The sequence below is a fragment of the Lepisosteus oculatus genome, chromosome 10 (genome assembly GCF_040954835.1).
Source record: "Lepisosteus oculatus isolate fLepOcu1 chromosome 10, fLepOcu1.hap2, whole genome shotgun sequence".
Classification (NCBI taxonomy): Eukaryota; Metazoa; Chordata; class Actinopteri; order Semionotiformes; family Lepisosteidae; genus Lepisosteus; species Lepisosteus oculatus.
The window spans coordinates 37,151,139-37,177,503 of record NC_090705.1 but is presented as its reverse complement, the minus strand read 5'-3'; the positions used below and the strand labels follow the sequence as shown (position 1 = coordinate 37,177,503).

Below are 26,365 nucleotides of genomic sequence, written 5' to 3'. Positions count from 1 at the left end.
TGAGTAATATTTTATATTCACTCACTACTTCTGTGCATTCATTTAGGTATATTTTAATCAGTTTCATAATTTCTACAGGTAATGAGAGATGATGTGACTTGGTAGTAAAGATTTATATATTGTATTTATCAGAGGCTTTAAATTATTGGAGATTTAGGTTTTAGAGCTTTTAGAACCCTACTAAGAGAACAATGATTGACTTATTTTGACATGTAGTAAGAGTCCCATGTGACTCTTCTTGTAGCAACCTGTGTTCAGAGGATAAACTAATCCTTACTGTAGTAAGTGCTGGATTAAATCCAGAGTGACATAAAATCTATACCATCTGTAATTTAAAATCTCTCCACCTTAGTAGTGAATTTACACAAACGCATTTTGGTTTCAAGGTGAATATAACTCAGGAGGGAGTTGTGTATCTTTGGACATTTTAGGTGACCACACATCACTAGGGGTTTCTATTCCAACAGGTCCATAAACTTGGATTCTGTCTTGATCTGCATTATATACTGTAGAGAGGCAATCATGTAATTATTGTTGAGTTTTGATTATTCTGTTCTGTTATTATTTGACTTTCTTGGTTATTAAAGATCCAGATTAAATCAAAACTCTGATGACTTAATCCATGATTGTGAACTCAAAATAGTGGTTTAAAGATGCTTCTTATACTGTAGCATCTGCCATTTAGGTAGGTACTGTAGTTGAGGTCCCCTTTTCAGGCCACCATTTTTCTCAACCATCTGACGCTGGAAGTGGAGGTGATGTGGTCAGCATCACACTTCGGCCGTCCTATTAACTCCGGAAGGATTAACCCCTGGTAGTGTACTCATTTGGAAAGCAGGCTGAGTGAACCTGGGAGCCGCCTGGAAGGCCTTAGAGCAAGCTGCATCGCTTGTCCCTATTTGGAATTGAACCCGGGACCTTCCAATCAGGAGCTAGACGCCCTTGCCATCTGAGCTAACACAGCTCCATCATCCATTTACCTACTAGAAATAACTATCAAACCTCAGTTTTGAATTTACAGTTGAACTGTTGGTTTGGTCTATTTGATTGAAACCTTGAGTAAATGGAAAAACTAGTACTATTTCTTGGTCCTGTCTCTCCTTTAAATCAGCAGAGAAATCTTTTAGTTAATTTTGTAATCCATGGGAAGCCAGGACAGGGCCATAAAATATTATTTTTGTCTGATGTTATGCTGCTGTATTCTGAATAATTTATATTCCTTTAATAATCTTTTTAGCTAATTAAAGCTCAGTCAACCTTCCTGAAAACATCAGATCATGTAAAGGTAAAGTTGTCTGGTGACGCAGGCACATTGTTAGCAACATTTTTATGTAACCTGTTGGCTCCAATTGAATACTTGAGAAATAGCTTTAAGAAAGAATATAAGTATGATTGCTAGCCGAGTTTCAATGATGATTGGGATTTTGTTATCTGAGCTTTGTGACATGAAGTGGTATGAAAATGAAGTGATTAAAGCAGTAGCACATAAATGTTTAACTTTGTGCTGTTTGAGGAACAGTTTCCAGCTATGAATCGGTATTGTAGCTCCATTTCAGTATTTCACTTTTTATTTTCTACTTCATCTCTGTTGGAACTCCATTTGATCAATCTAAAAACTCACTAGGCAAAGACTCTCATGGATAATATTAACACTTAAAATCAGCAGGGATTTTCCAGAACTGTGTCTATCATAGCTTGTTCTGGAAATCACCTTATAATTATTATCCTGTCCTATTGCAATAGGTATACTAGTGCTGGAGAAAGCTGTCATTTTATTCAGTTCTGGTCTAAGCAAGTAGATTTCAGGTTAAACAAATCTACCCTTAGAGATAGGTCTGTTATCTATACATGTAGTTGACTGTTATACTGTTTTTCTCATGAAAGAAATCAAAATACTGTATTTCAAAATCTTTGCTCAAATATGGCTGGCCTTGAAAAAGATGGCCTGTTGGCAAATACACAGTACAATCTACATTTTATAAGCTGGCATTTTCTTTCATTAATTAATGCTAACAAGCGGACATCTACTGTACATGTTAGCTTAAAAGCAATGGTTTCATGGAACCATAATCGTAAATCCTGTCAGATCTAAATAGGAATTACCTTTGTTACTACTTACAGAAATTTTACTAGCATGTGTGCTGCATGTTAACTGTTCACTTGTATTTAGGTGTTATTTATAGCTTTAATATAATATGCTGTTTAAATGTAGATATACAAGAAGTGTAAGTCATTGATATTGTGCTTTTGGTTACAAAATAAGCTTGGGTTCTAAAGTAGCATTTTGTTTTGAAAGTCCATCTTGTTCTTTTTTATAATCAGTAGCTTAACATCATTATTTTAACAATGAATGAATAAAAACATTTTCTCTTTTAAGCAATCAAATCACAATTGCAGGTTATTGCCTTATTATGTAACGTACAGTATCATGACCAAAATATCTGTTGTTTCATGGAACCTACAGGGATGTTTTGGAGCTAATACATTTTAAATTGCCATTTAGCATTGTTTGATTTTTTTTTAACACAAGATTTCCTCTTACAGCATTTTGTCATAAAAAGGGTTTAATAATTAAAAGGACATTTGTTTCAATATAATGGTCTTGCATATACTGTACTGCTTACGAGATGACACCCAACAAATTCCTAGTAAATTATTCATCACATACAGTATCTGCATAAGAAACTCATTGTTATAAAGATCTGATGTAAACTGAAGATGACTTCTAGACAGATGTGCATATCTTACTCCTGCTTAACAGGCAATTTCAGGATTTTTTTCAACTTTAAAGCAAAAATTAGGTATTCCGTGCTCTATGCTTATACTGTACAAGCTTCATTTACTTATTACTTATGACTCTTGAATAATGGGGTGCATACATCATTCACATGCACAAACTGCATACTGTATTTTGTACTTGTTACTGTGGGCAAAAGACATTGATGTACAGTGTATGTGTTGACTGAGGTTATTATTTCATTCTCCATTTATTCCGGGTGAGGGTGTCTGATGTTGGAAGACCCAAACCACCCAGTGATGCCAGGATACATCACTGATGATACTGTACATCCAGTTGCATCGCAAGGTGTACTGTATAAGAAAAATTATAGGGTTTCAATAAAAATGTGTGCTGTTTGTGTTATTGTGCCTTTTCTGATTATACTTTTAGGGTTTCACAAACAAACCTGTATTATATTCTTTTTTTAATATAAATTTAGTATCACCAGTTATTTTTCATACACTTATCCAGTTGGAAATAACTAGTTGTGTGGGTTTCTCATGTCTCAGCCTGCAGTAATGAATCCTGAGACTACTCACAGGGGTGAATGAAGAAGTAGAGGCAGACTCCTCCATCCTTCCTACATTTAAGACACTCACTGTATATTTTAACATTTAAAAGTCGCAACAGACCAATAAAGAAGCTCAACGCCAAATGCTAGTGAAACAAGTCTCTTACCAACAGCACCACAGGCCTGCATGTGCCCAGGAGTTTGGAGGGGTTGCTGTATTACTGAGAGCCAAGATGGCACTGGTGAAGCTTTCTAAGTTTACAGTATGTCACTGTTTGGAGAGTCCTGTTTATTTGTTAAGCTACTTGTGAGATGCCCAATGTCATTTTAAAGCAGTCCACATATTGTTCCACATCCTGAAACAGCAGACCGAATCCAGATTTTTAATACAAAATAGAACTCATCCCAGTTTACTACTGTCCTTTTGTACTCTCTGTCACCTCAAAGTAGGCTCCTTAAGTAGGCTGATCTAATTCCAAAAGTTTCTTGCCATAAGATGCTCAGGTAGTTTCCTTTCAGACAACTGAAAGCTTCCTGTTCTCAAAAGTCTCTTACACTTGTTCTCCTAATCTCATACTGTAACTCCTTATCTACAGTATGTGTCTTTGTCTTCATATGTGACTGCCCACCTAGATATTTAGAATTCTACAGGTGGCTAATTGAGGACTATGATGGGTGGCATCTACAGTACAAGTGCAATGGAAATATACCACTTACCTTGCACAGACTGCGAAAAACCAATATGAATGACATGAATGCTTGCAGCAGGAACTGGAATAGATGATATTATTAATGACTACTTGCTTACCTGTATTGTAAGAGCACCTTTTAGAGGAAATGGCTGTAATATTCTCATCTTTTCAGTCAAGGAAACAGTTGTGAGAGAGCCATAAGGGAACCGTGATCCTATGATATTCTTTGAAACATATGTTGAAGTTGTACAGATAGCTTCTTAAACAAAACTTTACAATTTCAGGAAAGCAAAGTAGGTATGAATGGGAGAGCATAACAGAAGTAGAATGTAATGTGTATCTATTTGAAATTATTAGAGAAGAGAAGGGAACAGTTTACAAACAGTCTGATGTCACAAGGGTATTTAAATAAAAGGCTAGAAAGCAGTGTCTTTTTAAGAAGTAGGAAAGCACTTTGTAAAATTATTTAATAAGTACAGAATCCAGTTGAAAGATACAGTTTACAAGGAATTGCAAACACAGGTGAAAAAAACATTAGGTCAAGAGAGAGAGAGAAAATAATGTAATGAAGCGTAAAAGGCTATTTTCAGTAATACAACAGCAAAAGAAAAGACGTATCTGGGATCATAAGGAGAAACACCCAGAAAATGGAAGGAGGTGTATTAAATTTATATTTCACTTAGTTGTTCTGGCAAGTAAAAATCAACAACATGCCTTAGGCTGAGTAAGGACAAAGTTCTAGATTAAACCGTGTTGGACAAAGAAGCAGACGTGCTACAAATACTAGAAACATTTAAGATAAATAAATCCCCAGGGCCTGAATGTATTCTGCCAATAGTATTTTATTGGCAGTAGGAAACAAGAGATGCTATTCATAGGCCATTAGTAGAACGTTTCCAAACAGTCCTATACCCTTATACCCACTGACTGGAAAATTGTTAATATTGTACCTATCTACTGTATAAAGTAAGTATGGTGACAATTACAGTATACATCAATACATCTTACTTCTATTCCATGTAAGGTTATGGAAACAATTAAACTAAACTGGAGGATTACCTACTCTATACAGAAATAGGACTTTAGAGGACAGTCCACGTGGTTTTAGAAGTTGTAGATCTCGCTTAACTGACATGATTGAGTTTTTTGTCCATGTAAAACCACCAATGGGCACACTCACAACTTATAATATGGCATATTTAGAGAACCACTTTAATTGATAGAAAAAAGTGCAAATAAGGGTTCAATACTTAAATTGGGGTAATTTAATTAGATGAGATATGCGTTAGGACCAATGTCCTTCCTAATTTATAATCTAGATTCTAGTGTAGTTAGTACACTAATTAACTTTGTAGATAGTATCAAAACAGAGGTATTAGCAAATGTTATAGAAGCTGCAGGGGAAATTACAGTTGATGAGCACCTTAAAAATTGTTTAATGTAGTCAAGCGTTTTACATGCAGGTAACATAATTGAATCATAAATATAAAATAGAAAAACCTAACCTTAAAGAAGATACTTATTTTGTTGACACATCTTTAACATATTCTAGACAAGTGTTAGAATATATTGTTAAATGTGGAGGGCTGTTAAATCAAGGAATATTTTGTTTAAATTATACAATATGCTAACACAGTATTCTACTAAGAACTCATTTATAATAATATGAACCATATTACAAAAATTCTACAGTATTTGCTTTGCTCCTAGTCTTCAATAGATAAGAATACAAAGGGAGCTTATTCAAGTCAAGGGATTGACCAAGTTGCCCCAATAGACTTATTTGAAATCAATGGTGAAACACATTCCAGAATAAAACAAGTGGAAACTATGTGAAAGTGCCAAGAAACTGAGAACAGGAAACACTTCTTACACGGTTGTATGACAAGGGTTGTGGCAATGTGCAGCAGAATATTCGATAGCCTATCATTTTTTTAATGAAAAAGTTGGGTAAATTCCACAGATCAATTAGTTACTCATAACCAAATGGGCAAGATGGGATGAATAATATCCTCATATTTGTGACAATTTTTATATTAAATTGTAAGTGCTTCCCTGAATCATTTTGATAACCCAATTATCAAACACCAAGACTTTCAGTTTTGTATTTTTACTTCAGTAGTTTTAATAATTTAATAATTATGTTCTGAGAGCTAAATTCATTAGGATTAATGTAGCATACATGTGGTATTTATACCTTTTCATTTCCAGTTGTGACCCTGTATCCTTGTTTCAGTGCTTAGCATTAAGTAGTCCCCAGGGTTTTCTAGTTATATCTTTACTCCTTAGAATTTTATATTCGTGGATCAATTCGCCTGTATTGTAGACGGTAAAAAAATACCTTAAGTCTGAAATATTATTTTTGTACTGTGGTGACCAAAACTGAACACAATAGAATAACTGTACAGGTACATTTCTAACAGTTTTCCAGCTGTTGTATTATTTACATTATAATTTAAATGTTTTTATCTATGGAAACCAAACTTTAAAGAAAGAGAAATCAATGACCCAACAATGTGAAACTCTACATCTTAAACCATTTATCACCATTTGTGCAGCAAATTTGGACCCAAACGTATAATCTACATGTCAATCCAAATACAAGCAAACCACCATCTGCATTTATACAATTATTACTTAGCTGCAAGAGCTGCAATCTTTTTGCGACACAAGCAGCATGCCACTTTGTTTATTTGTAGAGCACATAAATACAGCTTTTCATTTACTTGCTTGACAAATTCACCTTAAGGGAATGAAGCAGGTTTAAGGCTCAGTGAATAGAGAGGTCAGAACATCAGTTATAAAGCCTTTCTAAATTTTTATTTGAGCAATTTAAGTTTAATCTGGCTGTGTTTAAGTTCATGATTATGACATAAATCTGGCCTTTCATCCATGTGTCACCCCCCTTGCATATAAAGTATAATGCTGAGAAATGACAACATATTAAATCATCGCTTCACAAATGTGCCTTATTGATTTACAGCCTCCTGCTTTTTTACATTAGTAAGACACCTAAAGCATTTGTGATGCTACCACTTTTGGTTTCTCTTTTTACATCATACACATTACAGTGAAATAGTTCTGTGGAAAGAGTTTAACTATTGCTATAGACTGTATAATGTACTGTACAGGGACTGTTATGTCATTTCTCAGTGATGTGTGAGGACCAAGTGTGAAATAAATCAAGACTAGTGTTCAGCCTGAAAACAAAGATGATTTTTAAAAGGTTTAGATACGATATACAGTATTAAGAGGAATAAATATGTGAAACCCTGTAACATACAAAGAAAGGGTTGCTCTATGGGTTAAACCTATAGTTCTTTTGATCTTCATTGAAAACCATTCTTTTCTTTTGTAGTATTTTAGTGACACCAAACCGAGAGAAATAACGCAGGCTGACACAGTTTTTAATGGGGTTTCAGGATGTGAAGCAAGTGCCCATAAAAGACTGTTCTGTAAACTAAAGTAAATGAATAACATTTCCAGTGAGATAGAGGAAAGCTTTTTATTGGCTTAAAATTTAATTATTTGGAAGGATGAAAGAATTATGCTGTTTCACTACACCCGCAGAGAGCTTATTCACAAAATATCTTGTGCCATAAACTGTCCATTAAGTATTTTACAATTTAAAATTCATTAAATAAAATACTTTGCTTTTTAAACAATAAATTTACACATCCCATTTAAATGTCTGCTACAACAACACATATATACAGTATATCAGAACTGTTGAATGTCTGATTCTCACACTGCATCATGAGGTGCATGTTAGCTACATGACACAAAATAACTTGGTGAAGCAATAACTTCCTTGGTTACTGACACATGCATAATCCCTTCTAATACACATCAGTAGAAATTTCATGTGACCTGGGAATCATGAAGTCACCAGAACCCATGTACTGTAGAATATCATATAGCCAATCTCCATCAATTGTGGGTTTCAGATTGACTGTAGGGTTTGCACCCTGAGGTAATCCTCTCTTTCACCTCTCTTAACTTAACTACCAACATTAAAATCAATTGGAACTACAATAAAACATGCCAATAGATAACAGAGGAAAACCATACTGCTAATGTTCCTGGTGACTAAATTGGGCATGACCATATATCAATTCCTTAACTCAAGTTCTTGAGATATACTTGGTGCTTTAGTTTTCCTTCCATGTGATCTATTAACAAGGCAATTTGAGTAATTATTATTTTAATTAGATCTTAATTAGATTTTATTATTGCCCAAGGTTTAAAGCAAATTAATTTATTTAAAACCTGTAGGACTTTATAACACAGTCATGGTACATTGTCAGGTACACAGAAAAGTAGGATTTTGGCATCCTGGTTGTCACTCATCGTCTACTGTGGCCTAACTTCCTTTTAATGAATGCCTTCCTTAACATTATTTGATAGCCATGTCATAAGAACACAGAAAAGTGTTTATAGTAATGCCTCTGCTGATAAAGGCTAAGAAGGGGAAACACATCAAATAGGTAGTCCTGAATCACAGCACAGGAAAACTTTTACAGTTGCACCCTAGGACAAAGCTTGTGGATATAAATTTTGTGGAACATTATGTTGAAGAAGTAAAACAGAGGCTGCTTCTGAGATTCTGGCAGTTATAGTTTTAAATTTGGAGGAGGTTTCAGGGTAAAATGGTGCTTCTGAGGTTGGTAATGTTATAAGAACTGCTTCCAGCATTAAGAATGCAGTGTTGGGGATGGTTCTTTCACAAAGGCTATGTCATACAGTACCTTTGTGAAAACAGAAATCAGCATTGAGGGTTCTTCCTGCAAAAACATGCTTGATGGATCAGGTGATAGGCCTAGAGAATGATTGACATGAGCTGTATTTTACATTTATGCTTGTCTATCAAACAGTGTGCTTTTAGAGAGAAATAATTGAGAGTCCAAAGTGCTCCAGAACAGATCAACACCACAAACTGACTTGTTAACCCTATAGTTAAAGATAACATCCTTGCAGGTTTTGGAGATATCTATGGAAAATTAGGAACCTTTGTTTTGCAAAAATACTTAAAACAGATAAAGAACTTGCCTTCAATGTGACATACAGTGCTCAGAGTAGCCCACCATATAGAATAGCTTGTAGAGATCAACAGGAAAGTCACAATTGGCAATCTTTATTAAAAGGCTAACCTAATCTTCATGATATGTTATAACTCTTTATTATGGAGTACAAACAATTTTTTTTTTCAAAAAAAAAAATAATTTCATTTTTTAAAGAAATTCTGATATATACTGCAAAGACCAAGCTTGTGTATTGTGTATTGTAAACATTTAGTCTCTCCACAGTTCTCAATATAATATAAATTATTCAATTTAAATAACTTGATAAAAATGAAGAGCAGTAAAAATACACCCACTCCACAAGTGAACATTCCTTAGCCATTATTTGAACATATTTAGAGAATTACTATTCATGATATTGCAGTCCTCCCTTATTGCCCTAGCTGTCAGGGAATGAATAAGGAGGAACAGAAAGCAGAATTGCTGGCTCAGCAGGGTTTATTGTCCTTTAATTGTTAACAGGTGTGTGTGCTAATTATGGAGGTACTGTAGGTAAAGAGCAAGGATGTTGCAGGAATTAGTAGTCCAAGAGAAAAGAAACTTCCCATTTCATTACCCTATACTGCACTATTAAGAAATTAAATACATAAAATAAAATATACAGCACATAATAAAACGTCAGATTTACTGACAGTAAGTTGAGTCTTGCGTAAACTTGGGATTGGCGATAAACAAAAAAGTAATTATTAAATTTATAGATGTATACATGTCCCTTCTGATTTCGTTATACCTTCTAGTGTAATAATACACTTATGTGTAATAATACACTCAATATGTGAAAAGATGGATTCCTAATGCAAGAAATTGTATATGGCAAATAAAGTGATCTTATCTGATCTTATCTTCTATACATGTTTTATTGAAGTCATCTCATTTTTCCACAGCTTTTGGAATAATTGTGTTTATGTATTATTAGACTAAGATATAACACCTCTTGATATAAATGCTTCTGTGTGGTATTTATACTGTAACTACACAGACCTCTACATCTAAACCTGAAAATAAAGCATGGTATTCACACCATATAATCGATACGCAGTTTACTGTATATATACAGTACACAGTAATAAATAAAATAATAGAAAATGACTAATTCACAATGCATAAAAAGTACATGTTATGGTTTTGTAGTCTGAAGATGGGTGAAAGCTTTGATATCAGTTTCCCCAAACACCCAGATTGGGCTGATTCCCTTTGGTCAGGGTTTTCTCTGCTTCATTATCAATGTGTATCAATCAGTATTTGGACCAGTTATTTGGACATGTCTGGTAACCAGCCGGTCAGGGGAATCCGAGCCAGTCTTCCATATGAAGCTTTAGATATACTGTGACCCAATGATGACATTTCTGAGGACTCCTGCATGTTGTTTTCATCTCTCTTGTGCTAGTGTGAGAGTTTAAGTACTAAGATTCATTTTTAATTCCTAACCCATCTAATACACTTTCAATTTTATGTCTATTTGCTGTTGGCCTTAGCCAAAATAGTAATTAATCAGCTAAAAATGGAGAGTAAAAATAGTGGGTACACCCCTAGTGTATATGTTAGACAGTTTTATTTTTTTCTGAGTCTCTGTTACTGAACTCCTGTTGCCACCATCTGGGTATGTCCTGAAACTAGAAAGGGAAATTCATTCTCTTCATTCATTATATTATTATTATTCTCTAAAAGGTGAAATGTAGATAAAAGTGTCACTGGTTTTTAGCTTTCAAAGTAAATAAAGTAAAATAATGACTGCATTCTTTGAAACTTATGTTTTGTTTTTTTTTCTGTGAAAAGCTAAATTTTCAAAATGAGCCAAGGAGTGGATTGGAAAACCACCACACTCTAGCAACACAGCGTGGTATGTAGGGGTTGCTGTGATAAGAGGCACAATATTTGGATGAAATGTAAATCTGAGCTGGAGTCTGCTCATATTAATGAAGCCAAGACAACAGGCAAGGTATTAAACCCAGTGCTTTGGCTAGATGGATTTCATTTAGAAGGTTTACTATGTCATTCAGTAGTGGAAAGGACATCTTTTTAAACAGCCAAATATTTTATATTATTTATTTTGATCAGTCCTTTGCCTATCTTTACATTGCAATTATATCTGTGGGTGCACATTTATCTACATCGATCTATATCAAATGTAGATAAAAAGGAAAAACTGTACTTCAACTATTAGCACAAAATAACACTTAATACTGTATATTTTATACAAAAATAAAAAAAAAATCAATATTTGATGCAGGAAGTTATTCCTGCATAAGAAGCTGTTTCCATTTTTAATGAGGTGCACCTTTCCTACTGGGGAGACATAATATTACTTTCAGGCCTAATTGAAACAAAAGAGCCATGAAAATATTGGATGAGAAAGCAGTTTAGAGGGTGGGTAACCACATTTCTGTAAAAGAGAAACCTACTGAACAAAAGATGTGTGTACAGTAAAACATCATGGTCAATGGTGCCCAATTACATTTTTCAAATGTGGGTAACCCATGAAACGGATAATGAAAAGTTAAGAATGGTCATTTTATACAGAAATTAAGTAGACCAAGAAAACAAGTTTAAAATATCTCAAAAAGGCACATTGATTATTAAAAATTTTAATCATTACAGTATGTCACACATCAAATTTCACCATAGAAATGGTAGGCAATACTGTAGACAAATCATTCAGCATCTCATAAACTTCATTATGAGAATACCAAAAGTGTTCTGCATAATAGAAAAAAGTTAAATGGGACATTAAAATACAAATATTTAAAGAGAAACATTTACATATGCCATATTATAAGAAAATATAAAAGTGTATTTTTGCCTAGTGTCTGCAGTAACCTTTTTATGCATCCCAAATTTGAAACCCCACATTTAGAGTATACAGGTACAGTATGTGTAAAAAGCACAGACACATCTTTAGAGGCTTCTGGGAAGTTACAAACACTCCATCTCCCGATAAAGGATTGCCTCAAGAGCAATAGTGGAAAGATAAGAGCTGTGTTATACTTTCTTTTGAGAAGGTAAATACGTTTCAATTAAACTAGTTGTTTTTCAATGTCCCTTTTATGTGTACATGTGACGGTGACAGAGCAGGCTGAATATCAGTGTGCACATAAAAACAGAAAAAAGAATAGGAAGTATTGTTGTTGGTAAGGATCAAACTATTTAATATTTTTGCACTATTAGCCAAGTCCTTATTTAGATGACTTTTTAATTTACTGTGATTACTGTTTGGACTACTAATAATTCCATATTTTATGACCTCTGAAATTAAAATTGTAAATGCAGTGCTATAATCCAGTGTTACTGTTTTCATTATGCAAGCAATTAATTTAAAATAGCACGAGTTAGAATATTTACTTAATTGTTTGTGATAATGTACAAACAGATTAATCAATTAGGTGCAAGACTGTCAAACTGTGCATCATTTAATAGATGTTTTGGCTGTGTAATGGATTATGCTGGTGTCATGAAATGTTGCAATTTCAAGGGAATGTGAGCATTTTTGTTATGGTCTGGCAGGCGGTTCATTATGTGTAAGGGAAAAAATGCAAGTATTCAATTAAATAATGGTGTACTTTGACCTGTAATAATTATGTAAAAAAGGATAGTTGACTAAATGTTGTCAAACCCTGACAACCACTGTATATCACTTTATATGCAGAAATGAGTTCATAAATCATGGTCTTAATTTATGTATGAATTACATGAAGAATAGAAGGCAAAGTATTAATATTGAATTGAATTGATAAAATCTGAAATCTGTCCATTCTTTTTATTAGATGAGCTGTCTGCCCTTAGAAACAGAACAATACTGTAACTATAATGCTTGTATATACTGTATATGAAATATTAAATAATTGTTGTTAATTGGCCAATAAAAGTTTGATACATACAGTATAACTTAATATAGTGCACAGATCATTCTGCAAAGTCTTAAAAATGTACAGTACCTGAAACGAGTTGGATCTAATAACATGGTAAATATCTCCCAGTATTCGGAATAAAATCTTAGTATAATGGTGATTATACAAAATAGAAAGAGCAAGGATATACTGTCTCTTAGCTATATACAGTATGCAGCCACACATTAAATTACTTTTATACTGAAACAGACCATTATTTGTATAACATGTATATGATCAGAATACTGTCTGCCACAGACTGGGACATTGGCAAGAGTGATTCTCATCCATTCACTTTGCAGAGTAAAGATACATTATTTAGCAGTGGTACTCTACTTGATAGTCCCATAGGTGTTTGTGCCATTTAACCTGGATATAAGAAATCCCAACAGTGAAAAGGTGAGTGATTTTATGTGGAAGTACTAAGAGATTATATTGACATTGGTGTTGCTATAACAATGTGTTCAAACATTATTAGCATAACACAGTGCAGTAAAATTATTGTTACACAAAAAGCAGCAACAACAACAAAAACATTTTCATGTTTTACATGAGTTATGTCAGTTTTGGATTTATGCCAAATGTATTCAAGTAAACAATTTTAAAGTTTTGTTAAGATCAATATAACGAAACATTGGTGTTAAGATCTACCCCTTTATGTTTTAAAGATATTGTGATATTGTCTTATTTGTGAAGAGCAAATACTATGCATATTCTGTAAAGCTAAGACCTGCTGTATAGTTTGTGTCACAGTTGCGTATGCATGTGAGAGACCAAAATAAATCTAGGATGAGTTCCAAAGCGTGAGATCTGAGGAAATGCAGGAATTCGAGGGGATAACCAGTATTGAAACACTGGACTAGATTGCTGTACTGTAGAACGCTTGATTCCAAGTGGACTTTATACTGTAGTAGGATGCAGGTACGAAGTGTGGACATCTGTTTTGGTAGTGAGCCACATGCTTTTTTTTTATTTATTGTTTGTGCTTTTATATTAACATTTAACAGCAGATTTGACAAAAACTTAAAGCATGAGATGGACAAGGTAAGGTATTATCTTGTTTAAAAGGAGTACATTTAAATAAAAAAAACACATTTTTCCCTTTTTAAATCTATTTGTAGTTTCTTTTGTGCACACTTTTGTTTATAATGTTTCTTTATTAGCTATACAATTTCTTGCATTAGGAATTCGTCTTTTCGCATACCCCAACTTTTCTCCATGGAGACACAGACACACAGACAGGGAGAAGCTTGGGGTCAGAGCGCAGGGTCTGCCATTGTACGGCGCCCCTGGAGCAGTTAGGGTTAAGGGCCTTGCTCAGGGGCCCAACGGAGTAGGATTCCTCTGCCGGCCATGGGATTTAAACCGGCAACCTTCCAGTCACAGGCGCAGATCCTTAGCCACAGAGCCACCGCTCCGCCCCAGTGTGTAACACTGACAATGCGACACAAGGAGCAGCACCTTTGCTGCCTTTTGCCAGTATCCATGGAGCTTTTTTTCCTCAACTGTATCTCTAAAATAAATACGTGGTGCTACAGTACTTTATTTTACTGTACAAACTTTTAGTTTGTACTGTTTGGTACACACAAAATTGCAGGGCATGAAACATGATGTGTTTTCCTGTTAATTTGTTTTGAGAGTACAGGAAAACTCCTTTCAACCCCTTAAAACAACAGCCATATAATTAAATTTATTGGAAGCAGTGCCTGAGATGATTTACAAAACAAATGTTGTGACATTTATCAGTTTTGTTATCTATGTTGATGTGCTGAATAGCTTCCATTGCTGAGCTGGCATATGAGGTTTGAACATTAAAGATTGACGGTTCTCTCACTCATGTTGCTTTTATTTTCATGCACTGCTCAAATCTTATCATTTTGTCTCTAGAGCTGAGGTGATGCCAGTAGAAAGCTGCTGACTACATAGATTTTGAGGTGAACATTTTGTCCTCTACTGAAGTAGTTGTTTAAGTGCAGGAAGTTGCAAAAAAACTTTCTTTGTGACTAAACAAAACTGGTTTGAATTCTGATCAGTTAATTCAAGCGCTTCTTCTTGTGTTTGCAAAAGCATTCACCAAACAGTGGCAGGGTAATCCATGTTCTGTGGTGTTGTTATTCTGATCGGTGCTAGACTTTATTGTCAGCAGATAATGCAAACAAATGTCAAACCAGCCAACATCTGGAAGAGCTCCTCATTAGACAGATAATGCTTCTTCTAAATTACTTTCTGTAAGCCTACTTCAGCAGGCTCTCAGAGTTCTATAAATTAAGATACTGAAGTGCAGTAGGATAAGGAGCTGATCAAGGATTGCGAAGATGAATTCTCTTTTTGAATTGTCTTTACTAATACTGTATATTATTCTTGAAGGCCCATGTTACCAAATTCGTGGATCAGAATTACATTGAATTACAGTTTCATGCATGATATTTACTACAGAAGTAAGAATGTTTTAACCTTTTATGATGATTTTATGGTCTTGATCCTACACACATAGTTTGTAATTTGGTTGTTCTATTTAATCCATTAAACGTTTGCATGCTGAACAAAACAATGCCCGTTCTTAAAAATTTGGAAAGGTTTTATTGAAGATAACAAAACGGACACAGGCACTTATAAGTACTATTAATTATTCTAATTTATTATTAGTATGATTAATATAAGGAGCTAAGGGTTAAAATGTTTCAACTGCTTGTTCAGATGAAAACCTCAAGATATCATGAAAACATTTGGCAGTTCGCATTCAGATTTTCTTGTTATTTCTGTCTTTCCACAATATTTTGATATGCATAGCAGAATTCAACCTTTCCTGAACACAGTACCAGAACCCAAGTCTTGTGATGGTTGGTGCTGCTGTCAAAGTGCAATCCATTTTTTTTTTACTCCATACTGCCCATTCATGGAGAAAGAATAAAAGAAACGCATAGTGCAGAAACCTCTACTTTTATACATCTGCTTAAACATTACTTGTCAAGGTTTACAAAGCATTTAGGGGGTGTCATTCAGGGATCACTTTAGAAAATTACATAAAAAAATTCTGTGATGAAATGAGATCCATGTTGTCTAAAATAAGACTCGCACAAAACATTTTAATATTACTCACTGTATTTCAATAGCATCAAAAGTTTTTATTTGTTGAAGTGTTTAAAATAGTGTTTAGAAATAAGTGTTATGAACTTTTGGAAGTTTGGAAAAATCTCAAAATAAAACCATTATCTACCTCCCCCACCTCAGCTGAAGACACCATATGTACTGTATATGCTACATATTTTGTTGCCTCAGAATTTTTCCAGAAAAGTCTCCGGATAGCCCTGTCTCAGGAGATGCTTTACAGAACATAGGTGTACGTATGACGAATCTGTGACAAAAGCACAACTGACTTAGCACAACCAGGGAGGGATGGGGTTTAGATGGCTAGGGTACCCTTAGTTTTCATCAGCGATCATTATGACCTGCCAGTCACCTGCAGATTTGTAGTGAAATCAGTATGAAACAGACCACATCTCCATTCCTTGCTAACTCCCATAAGGCACCGTGGAATTGGCAATGTACTCATGAAGGCAACACAAAATAACTGTAATTTATTTTATTTAAATAAAATTTCTTTTTTTCTTTTTTCTTTTTTTAAAGGGATTGTCAATGTTTAACCATAAGATTTTTTTTTGTCTTGGTGACCAACATGAAATAAAGCATTTAAGATAAAGCTAACGAGGTTCTAACATAAGAACTTTTAAGGATCATAAGACTTCCATGTGCATGCATAGTTTTCTCTCTTGTACATGGTTCAGTTCTCTTTGATTTTTATTTTACTCAACTGAAAAAAAGCATATGAAGTACCTGAAGGAAAAGCTCAAGCAGTTCAGCTGTGAAACTAATTGATTGTGAAAAAATCAGATAATACTAATTTAGAAAGTCAATACTTGCCTTTTTGACAACTGCCCATGAAGTATTACAATTTTCTGCTATCTGATTCTTTGTGATCCTAGAGAATTTCTATTTATAGGCCAGAAGATATGGAGGTAAATGTTCATTAAATGTTTACACTTAACACCAGATGTTCACTAAGTAAGCTAAATTTAAAAAAAGTAAGAGAATCATCATAACCTTAATTATTATTTTGTCATGAAACAATAATTTAGTAATCTTAGGATTCTGTTGTCAGTGTTGTGCTGAACCCAACCATGACACACTGTATTGTTGTGTGCAGTCCAGATAATTATTCATATATAACATGAATATATCATAAAACGTCATATTGGAATACATAGTCATATCAATTTTCAATATATATTTGTTTAGAAAACTACAGTAGTTTAGATTATGGTCCTCACTCCATTGTGTTTTCTCCACTTAAAGTTTCATATTTCATTTCTTAACTGTTACTCGCATTCAGTGCTTAAACCTTCAAATTCCATGGGTTGTGTTAATGCTTATGTATTTTATCATCGTGAATCAGTTTAATTCATTATTTATATTCCAGAAATTGTACCATTTCACAGCTTTTTTATTGACACACAATATCATAGAACAGCTTTACTCTCTTTTATCTTGCATTTACCACAGAATATAATCATAATTTTAGAACAGATTGGCTGTATTTAAATGAAACAAGTGAAATATGTGAAATCGCATTTAATTAGGAGAACACATCTGGACTAACTACACATGAGCTCCATATGAACTCCAAACCAGTCAGTTATCAACATTTAGGTAAATGCAAATTACATCAAATTACAAAGTAGCAAGCTAACCCAATTGTAAAATAAAGAGTGCAATATAATTCCCAGGTCTAGTGATGAGAATAAACTACGCAGGGTCCCCTCTTGTGGCTTTTAGCATTTGGCTTTTTAACATGTTCAAATTTGGATATTTGGATGTGGAGTAAGTCTTGTGGTTATTTGGGTACCATCATTGATCATGTCTGAATCTAATATGCTGCTGTGTTTAGAACAATGAGTACAGGTTTTGAAAAAAGAAATAAAAAGTTTGCCCTTAAACCTGACGGTATAATTACATTCCAAGGCAGCTGTTACAGTCTGTTGGTTCAAGCTGTCATCCTTGAAGAAATTTAGTCTTTATCTCTCATTAGCCATACCTCTTATGTAACTGCTATCGTAGACCCGCATATCACCATCTAAATCCTTTAATTTGAATATGTTTGCATTCACTTGCCGAAATTTAATTTACATTGTTCTTAGGCAGACAATGGGGGCAGTGCTGCATAGTGAGTACGTTTCTGGACTCAAGACTGGTGGGTTGTGAGAAGTCCCCACTGTAGACACTGCTGTTGTACCTTGTGTGAGGTACTTAACCCCAATTGCTCTAATTGATCTACTGAAGCTACATGATTGGGAACCAGAATTTGCTGGGAGTAGGCTGTGATAAAATGGCTTCCATGTAGGCTTGTTTGCTTAACACCATGGAAACCATGATAAGCTGTGGACTAATGGGCCCTTGTGGCTGGAAATGTTGAACTACTTACTTAAACAGACATTGGATTGATCACAGTTAAACAGGCAATATCATCTTGTATAGTTTACACCATACATTCAATCATGAATCCACATCTACATATTACAGTTTATATACTATAAAACAACGAATTATAAAACTACGCTACTACACTATGTAATACTATACTATTATGTACAGGGTGTGTCATGTAGCACTGCGGCCCTGGATTCAGTACTGGATCTGCTTGCTATCTGTGTGTGTGGAGTTCTCTGAGTGCTCTGGTTCTGTCTCATATTCCATAAATATACTGGTAGATTAATTGGCTTCTGGGAAGATTGGCCCTGTATAGTATTTGTGTCTCTCTGCCCTGCAATGGACTAGTGTCCCTACCTTGCACCCATTGCTTGCCAGGATAAGCCCTGGCTACCACACAGTTAGAGAATGGATTAATGGTTGTACTATATACTGTACATTGCCTTGTCAGCAAATTATATCACATTTTCATGACTTACAAAAATGTATTTTTTAAATGAATGTTTTATTTATTCAAGACTGTTATGATCAAAGTAAACACTGCCTTTCAACTTATGTGAAAGAAAGAAAGTTGAATGTCCACCAAACCTTTAAAGAAAATATACAAAGTGTAATTATTGATTTATATTTCAGTATTCATCCTTCTACTGTACATCAGTAGCAGACAGGAGCTGTCATTACTGCTGTCAGTATTTTTGGATAGGATTCTACCAGCTTTACACTCAGGAATGATAAAAATTTGTCCACTCTTACTGGCAAAATTGATCCAATTCGGATAAGTTCATTGTAATGGACTTCATTACAGGCCTTTCCATAAATTTTCCATTGGATTCAAAGCAAGACTTTGAGTGGACCACTCAAGAATATTCACTTTATTCTGATTAAGGAGACCAGTGTAGCTTTTTTACGTGAATTTTTACCCAGATTTAGATTTGTGGTGAATTAGCAGGTTTCCTGTCGGATTGACTATTAGTTTGTGCAATACACTTTTGCTCAGTGAAAAGCTTCCAAATCCTTCCTGAGGAAGACTCCCCCCATAACATGATGCTCCCTCCAGCTTGCTTAATAATACCTTTTTCAAAAGTGCCATGATTGTAATTGCATACAGGAAACAAAATGTAGAAACTACAAATGGGAAAGGATAAAAACTATATAGGCACAACATACAGATGCAGTCATTCAAAATGCATGGTACAACCCCGTACCGTGCAAAATTACCCACAGTTCACTGTATTCAATATTAGTATTGAATATTTATATGGAATTTTACAACTAGAGGGAAAGTTTAGTAGCTGTGCATAAAAAGAGGAACATAACGCGTCTAAAGGCCATAAACGATATTCATTTAGGAACATAAACATATTATGTAAACTGTTTATGGCTGGTATTGGTAGTTTAAATAAAAAATACGCATTAGTATTCCACTTTCTTCCTAAACATTTTAAGCATCAAAGTCTTTCATTCGGTTCCTTCTAACTATATTAAGTTTACATACTGTACTTCATAAAAAGTTATAATGTTTTAAACATTTCTGTGAATAAAAAAGTAAAAAAGTAAAAGTAAAAACGCATGCTTTTTAGAATTTGATTAATACAGAATGTAATATGGAATCGTGAATCTAAAGAAATGAGTAACGATATCATTAAATTCATATACTATATGATGGTAAAGCTACAGCAAAACATCACATACCCCTTTTCTGCAGGAGGCAGTAATTAATGTAGGATGAGTAAGCAGTCATTAAGATTCCTGGTTTTGTTATCAATGATTTCAATAGTCAATAATATATTTTTAGATAAACATTTAGCAGCACTTAGACTTTATTGGCTTTTACACTTTGCATCTGTGTCATTTACAAGCATTGTAGTATTACACACTAGGGCTAATTTTCAAATTAGCCAGACACAGTTAGCCTTAGAGCACTTACAATTACAATATACAAAGCACTTAGCCTTAATATTTTCTTTTAACAACATTCTCTCAAAAGTAATCAAAGTTGTTGAGGTTGGACTGCAAAGTCTCTGTGTATTCGATCTATTCTTTAATGCATCAAGCATTTGAACTCACTTTTCCCAGCTGAAAATGAACCACTTCAGGTGTCAGAACCCCAATGTGTTTTGTTGCAGAAAAATTCTTATGTTTGCCTTGCAAAAAGCATCTTGACATTGATGCCAGCTAATGAATTGTCATGAATGTTACACTACATCCCTAATCTCCAAGCAAGAAAAGTATTTCACTGTAAAATTAAGAGCAACCCCAATTAAATGTATTTCATAAGTCCAATGTACTGTGTTTTTTTTCTGTGAAGTACTGATTGACTCCATCATAGACATTCTACATATTCTATACACAAAATCATATAAATGACAAGAAACAGAGGAAGAAGGAGCTGGAATTTGACAGGTGGCATAGATGTTTATGCTTATCATCATCATCCTCACCTGTTTCCACATGTTACTATTAGAGTTAGATAGTTATTAGATATTAGAGTTAGATATGTTGATTAGAGTCAAAGGCTGCGAACAATGGACACTGTAGGGAGAATATACTGGTATTATAATGGTGAAATCAGCAATACCCCACTAGTAAGGAAAGATGACTAGATCTAAAACTGCCATAGTCATTTTAAATACATTATGTTTAATACATTTAATACAATTTGCTCAGGCAATTTCATTTTGTATATAGCGGGTGAATAATATAATGTTGATTTATTTTAATCATAAGCCCCCAGGCTGTTTATTTTCATGGCCTGTGTGTTTGGTGGCCATAATGAAATTAGTGCATCATAACATCAGCCCATATTACTTGTTGGATATGAGATCCTAATAATAAGTGGCAAGCACTGTCAAACAAACTGGGTATTATCCTTTAATTGTACAAAATAAACTTTTAATTAATGTCGATGTTATGTGCTTTGATTAAATTAAGTTTAAGTGAAATTGTTTATTCCAACTATTTTTGACGTGTGGAAGCATGGGTTTGCAATCACAGCATGTAGGATTTAAAGTTAATATTGTGCTTTTTGCCTGTTGACATCATCAGGTACATAAGTAGGGAATTCACAAATATTTCCAAAACTTGAAATTCGCAAAAAACTTTTTGAAATTAACAGCAAAAACAGATAGTGAAGGATAATTACCAGTAATAATCTAATGTTTCATTAGTTATGACAGAGCAAGTATTCAGTCCCTTTGCTATGGAAAACACATTAATTTAGGTGCACAAATTAACTTAATGAGCCACAAAATTAGTTGTTGTATCTGTCTATGTGCAGTAACAGTGGTTCTTGTGATTTCAGAATAAAAACACATCACTGGAAAGATTTCTTGTTCAGGTAGTGAATTTCAAGCAAACGCACAACAATGAAAATTAAGGAGTTTTTAAAGTGAGTCAGGGATAAAACCATTGAAAAATATAGATCAGGAAAATGCTGCAATAAGTATCAAAATGTCTCTGTAAGCACAAATATCAAAGTATCTGAATATCGCCGTGAGCACAGTTTACGCAATCATCAAGAAATGCAAGGTACAGTACATTTTACTACTCAGATGCTGCCTAGATCAGGTCATCACTCCAAAGTCAGCAGATGGGCAAGTAGGAAACTGTGAAGCCAATAACAACTTTGAAAAAGTTTAAAAAAAACAACAAAATAGTTAAATGACTAAGATGGGGTGAAACTGGTTAATTCACAAAACTGTCCTGAATGACAAAGTAGCAGATCACAAAATGTCACATGTATTTTGCAACAAAGTGTGTACTGTAAATTATTCTGTAAACATTGGCATATCTTTTTATGGTCAGAAGATGCAAAATGTCTGATGTACTGTATATTAAGTGCAAAGTGTCACATCTGGCGCAAACCAACACAACACATTAGACTTTCAACACCATCCATAGTCAAGTATGGTGGTGTCAGCATCATGCTATGGAGATCAGGGATAGGAAGCCGTGTTAGGATATAAGTAAAATGGATTGAGCAATTTAGAGGGAAATGCTAGAGGAAAAACTGTTTCAGTCTGCTAAATATGTAAAACTAGGACAAAAATTCACCTTTCAACAGGACAATAATTCAAAGTACAAAGCCAAAACCACAATTGAGTGGCTTAAGAACTGAAAAGTGAATGTCCTTGAAGGACATTCTTGAATCCTTGAGTCAAAGCACTGACCTGAATCTTATTGAGAATGAATGAAAACACTTGAAACCACTGTCCATAAGGAGTCCTGAGAAAAACACGAGAGAGGGTGAACAATTTTGCTGAGAGAGATACAGAAGTGACATCTCCACCCTCTGAAATGTAAACCATGTAAAACTCTGCCGCAGAAAATGACCTGGTCTTTTGGCATGGTGGTGTAAAGTTATTAATTAAGATGATTAATTAAATTTTGGGTCAAAAAGGAGAACAGACATTGAACAAGTCCCCATGCCTTCCGTAGATTCTGCAGAAATGGAACTACAGTACATCCCTGAGGTGTTACAAGAGCTTTACAGAGAGTTACAGAGTAATGGAGCTGTTAGGTCATTTGAATATTTTATCAGATGTTCTTTGCCTATCTCATTTGATGGTCCCAGCTTTAAAAAACAAACTAGTTTAATTACATTTTGATACTGAAAGTTATGCACAGATAGACTAGGAGGTGAATATACAGTATGTTTGTTGGGAGTATTTGAGGTTAAATGGCAGTTTCCTTTTTAATATTTGTTTTTATAAATGGATCATGAGCTTCTTGTATAAGCCAATGATTTATGCAGTTTTCAGTGATTTCAGTCACATTTACTTGTGTTCCTATGAGTATGCCCACCAATATTTGTAATACACTAGATCACAAAAGTCAGATTCTAAACAGAATGTTCTTAACAAGTGAATGGCACAGGCTACTTTGGGAACTGGAACTATGTACAGTACCAGATTGTGAAGAAAAAACAAGCATTTTTCCCTGCTGAGAGGAAGTATGTTCTTGGTAGAATGTTGTTTTTTGATAATAAAGGCCTTCTGCAAATTACATGTCTGGATGGTCATGATATGAACATCATTATAAGGGCATTGAGTTATTGAACTGCATTATTAGCATCTGGAAAACAGTCTAGAAAAAAAAAAAACATTACCTAGGTTATTCACGAGTGTAACAAAGTATTCAAATAGGAATATTTTCTAAATTATATGATTAAAATAAAGATTTTCTACGTAACTGCTTACATACGTTAACACTGTTTCAATCTTAAACTTCTTATTACTAATTATCAGTGAAGTAAACCTGAACAAACTGAAATATTAAGAAACATCAAGCAAGGAGCTCTTCACAGCGAATTCAGCTCTTTGAAATGGAAAGAGAATCTGATAAAGGATGCCTGCAATAATTCACGTTTTAATGAGGAACTGCGTCTTACCGCAATATACCGTATGAAAATTAGATTGTTAATGATATCCGGAATTACCTTGTAAAACCGCCATCTACCCCTATCACTGCCGAGGGACAATCTTTATTCAATTAATAATTTAAGTTGTATACTCTTTAGACTTTTAAATTTAAACTGTGTATTACAGCATGTTAATCATCATACATTAAAAAGTTGGTTTGTACCGGTACAGGTTTGTACCACGAACTTTGAATGGCTGCATTTGTAGCTTTCCCATTCATTTTGTAGCATTCAGATTTTTATATAGCGGTTTAATTCTAGGTCATATTCTGTTCGTTTTAGTAGGCAGGTTTATCTCACTTGTTAGCCTGTGTAGATGAATATTTGGCAGCGGTTTGGGGTTCTCAGTTTGTCAAGACGCATACCTTGTTTGTAAATATTGTACTGTAACTTGAATGTTGTATGTTTATGTTATGGGTTGTTTACTATGCCAATTGCATTAATAATGAATGTTTATTTAACCCACTGTTCCTGATTTATTACTCTATTCACCAAAGCTGTCCCAGAGAATGAAGAACTCAGGTACCTCTGATTACACTGTACCAACTACTCGGGTATATTCTTGACAAAATCTTTGCAATTTGATTATTTTTATTATTGATTAATCCGATCAACCTTTTTTCTGTATTTCTTTATTTTCTTTACCTCTTCTCATCCAATATAAAAGAAATATGTCAAATTCAGTGAAGGTATTATTCAAATGAATAGTGCATTGAGTTTCAAAGAAAATGTTTGTCTCTTACAGTAAGTACTTGTTACTAGACAATAATGTAATTTAACTGCTGTCAAATTTTGTATTCAGTTATCATCTGTCTACAGTCATTGGCGGAGTGTGTGAGGAATATAAATACAGTGAAGAAAAAAAACATAACAAGGAAATTAAAACAAGTTCTGTACTTCATGAAGAGCTACTGCCTGCAGCATTACTGTATGTTTCACTGAATTCAATAAGCTCATTTCTTTGCAGAAATCCATAGCTAGTCCCTTGTGATATGGGACATTAGAGCAGATTGGGGAAAAAATGTCCTGCATCCTTTTAAAAGTATGCACTTTTTTTTTTCATTTTGCACATTATTATTAGGGTAGCATAGTGGTGCAGTGGTTAGTCAGTAGATATTAGATTTCTGGAAGGACTGTTGCAAGAGGTTTGTAAAAGGTCTATGAATATCATCTCCTTTCTATAATAGGAAGAACAATCAGTCCCTGGAAATTTGTTTACCTGAAATGCTTCTAGCACCTTAACATTTTGCCTTTTCTTATTCTTCCTTTTAAGATTATTTAATCTGGAACTTTCTTTCCTCGGTCCTAGATACTGTACAGTATGTTGTCTGTTCCTTACTTTGAACATCTGATTAATTTTTCAATATGATACCATTTCCCTGGTATCATCTATAAGACTCCCGTCTTTATCTTTGAGATTGTATATCATACCTTATACTATTCCTGAGCAGTCCTAAGGCTTCTTAATTACAAGTCTATCTCCCTATATAAAATAAATTATAAATATTATAATAAATATGAATAATATATAAAAATACTTTGGATTTTTATATACTTTAGAGTCCTCCCTTCTAGAGACCCTTTTCCTGAAAGGGAAAAAGAGAAACTGTTTTTATTTGGCAAAGATCCTATAAAAAGCTGTTGTTGAGTCTGTGGATTCTTACTATATCTTACAATATAAAGCAAGAAGTTGCTTTCTAAAGAGTACAATACTCTTCCAGTGCTCAAATTACCTGAACGGATTCCGGTTTCTTAGGAGGTGAAGAAGGAGGGGTCTATCTCGTGGTCCAATCAAATGTTCTTCCTCTGCACTGTGAAGATTGGTTTAATGACCTCACTTGGAATGTTCTGGTCACTGTTAAATATTGATGTGCTAATATGGCTAACTTGATTTATTGATTTAACAGAGAATTAGTTTAGCTTGAGTTAACAATTAGTACCACTGACCATTTATCTTCTTGAACATTCCTAACTGCCAGAAGGATCTAAAACATTTATGTAAACAAATAATGCCCATTGAATCATCCTTTTAGCATTGAGTACTTTTATTGAGAACTTACCATTACAAAAATTTAGCCTCTGTTGTTTCTTTTTTTTTGCCTTTCTAATATCCTTTTTAACCTCTGCTAGCAGCTTAGTATGCTACTTTCTTTAAAGTGTTTTCTTTCTGCTTATACTTAAAATATATAAAATGAAGTAATATATTCCATTTGTTTGACCAAATTTGCTTTGTTTACTTACTTGTAGCTCGATTCTGTGCTTCTAGCAGAATTGACATATTTTTTTATTCCATGTCTAACCTATTTAATTATACCTCTCTTAAGCTCTGTCTCATTCCTTCATTGTCTGCTTCCCTGAAATTGAAGACCTTTTCTTTGGACCCTGACTGTACATTTTCAAACTATACGTCTAAACATACCATATTATTATCACAATTCCCTAATATTCCTCTTGTCTCTGCATTTAATCAATCTGGTTTAATTGTTTAAAAAGATCCATCTGCTAGGTGATTATA

The 26,365-nt window shown here is 34.1% G+C and overlaps 1 protein-coding gene across 11 annotated transcripts in view; it reads left to right on the top strand.

Moving 5' to 3' along the window:
• csmd3b (CUB and Sushi multiple domains 3b) overlaps positions 1-26,365 on the top strand; it is a 553,423-nt gene that overhangs the window by 91,429 nt on the left and 435,629 nt on the right. The gene's annotated exons all lie outside the window — the stretch shown is intronic.